Here is a 2,191-nt window from a genome sequence, read left to right as displayed (position 1 = left end):
TTGAATTAATTGAGAGTGTGGTATAATGAGACAATAACAGGCTACAGATGCAGACACACACACACAAATATATTTATATAAATATATGCAATTTAAAGTATGAGAGCACTCTCATAATAATGTAACACAATCAGAGACTGGATATATCCCCCCCTCTCTCTGGTCGCTGAAATGGGGAATTGAAATTACGGGCCAAAAGTTGTATTTGCAAGTATTAAAAGTAAGCAGAGGACACCAAACCAACTGAGACCTGTCTGTCCGCCGCATCTGCGCACTGTACAACACACACCTAAACACTGTACAACACGCACCGACACTGTACCACACACACCTACAGCTCCTAACGCATAATCAGGCTACAGCCGTTGTGTATTTTATTATGTGAAGCACTAAATGGTCTTAGAAAAATATCGACTCTTTGTAGATATCTACTAAACTAAAGCAAATAAAGAGAGTAGGTCTGTTATACTGAGTGATATATATTTTACACACTGCTCTGCTTTCTGCACGGGCCTCACAGCTGTTCTCACTGTAAACATCGCGTTGCGATGAGAGCAGTTTCTAAAATAATATCCAGGGGATGCATGCAGAGCTGTCATTGGCTGAGATAAGTCCGGCCGTGCGTCACGCCTCCACCGTTCCCGGAAATGCATCCGCGGAGGAGCCGTGGAGGAACCATCAGTGTATCCTCGGTTATAGCTCCTCCAGAGAGCCTCCTCGACGCTCGATCCTCGGTCCTCGGTGTGCATTTAGAGAAATGAGACGTCCTTCAAAATGGCGCGCTGAAATTCATTTCCGGGTCACTACCGGAGGACCGAGGAGTCGAGGAGTTGAGGAGGGGAAATTTGAGTATTGAGAAGCCTCTTATATGTGTCAGTGTGGGGGAGAGACACGGACTCCTGACAGTTAAACCTGATATTTAGTAGGTCTGTTAAGTATTGAATGCTGATCATTCTGACCTAATTTGGCTGGTCAAAGTTGTTTGGGCTCGGATAAAATCGCTCCGTTACTTACGTCCCGTGTTACTTTCGTCCCGGCTCTCCCTACGTGTGTATAGAGGCTTCTCAATACTCAAATTTCCCCTCCTCGACTCCTCGGTCCTCCGGTAGTGACCCGGAAATGAATTTCAGCGCGCCATTTTGAAGGACGTCTCATTTCTCTAAATGCACACCGAGGATCGAGCGTCGAGGAGTTTCTCTGGAGGAGCTATAACCGAGGATACACTGATGGTTCCTCCACGGCTCCTCCGCGGATGCATTTCCGGGAACGGTGGAGGCGTGACGCACGGCCGGACTTATCTCAGCCAATGACAGCTCTGCATGTGATGAGAGTAGTGATAACAGCTGTGAGGTGCAGAAAGCAGAGCAGTGTGTAAAATATATATCACTCAGTATAACATGCCTACTCTCTTTATTTGCTTTAGTTTAGTAGATATCTACAAACAAAGAGTCGATATTGTTCTAAAACCATTTAGTGCTTCACATAATAAAATACACAACGGCTGTAGCCTGATTATGCTTTAGGAGCTGTAGGTGTGTGTGATACAGTGTGTAGGTGCGTGTGGTACAGTGTGTAGATGTGTGTTGTACAGTGCGTAGATGCGGCGGACAGACGGGTCTCAGTTGGTTTGGTGTCCTCTGCTTACTTTTAATACTTGCAAATACAACTTTTGGCCCGTAATTTCAATTCCCCATTTCAGCACTAGAGAGAGGGGGGGGGGGGGATATATCCAGTCTCTGATTGTGTTACGTTATTATGAGAGTGCTCTCATACTTTAAATTGTATATATTTATAAATATATTTGTGTGTGTGTGTCCGCATCTGTAGCCTGGTATTGTCTCATTATACCGCACTCTCAATAAATTCAAAGTAAATATGTGGGGGAACAATGTTCAGCTGATCCAGCAGAGATTATAAAATATGACAAAACACTCGACAGATGATGCAGCTGTTGCCACGTAATAATGAACGGACGTCGCTTTAATATGACGGCTCAGAGGAGAGGAGTTCTCATTTCTTTAAACGTCTGCTGCTTCCCCTCATCTCTCCTCGGTTCCCCTCCTCGGTCCTCCGCTCGCATCTCCTGTGGGCGGGACTAAGTCTCGAGGAGGGGAGTCGAGGAGGGGAAATTTGAGTATTGAGAAGCCTCTTAAGTCTCGAGGAGGGGACATTTAAGAATTGAGAAGCCTCT

Source organism: Pseudochaenichthys georgianus, chromosome 16 (genome assembly GCF_902827115.2).
Source record: "Pseudochaenichthys georgianus chromosome 16, fPseGeo1.2, whole genome shotgun sequence".
NCBI classification, from domain to species: Eukaryota; Metazoa; Chordata; class Actinopteri; order Perciformes; family Channichthyidae; genus Pseudochaenichthys; species Pseudochaenichthys georgianus.
This window is presented reverse-complemented; position numbering follows the sequence as displayed.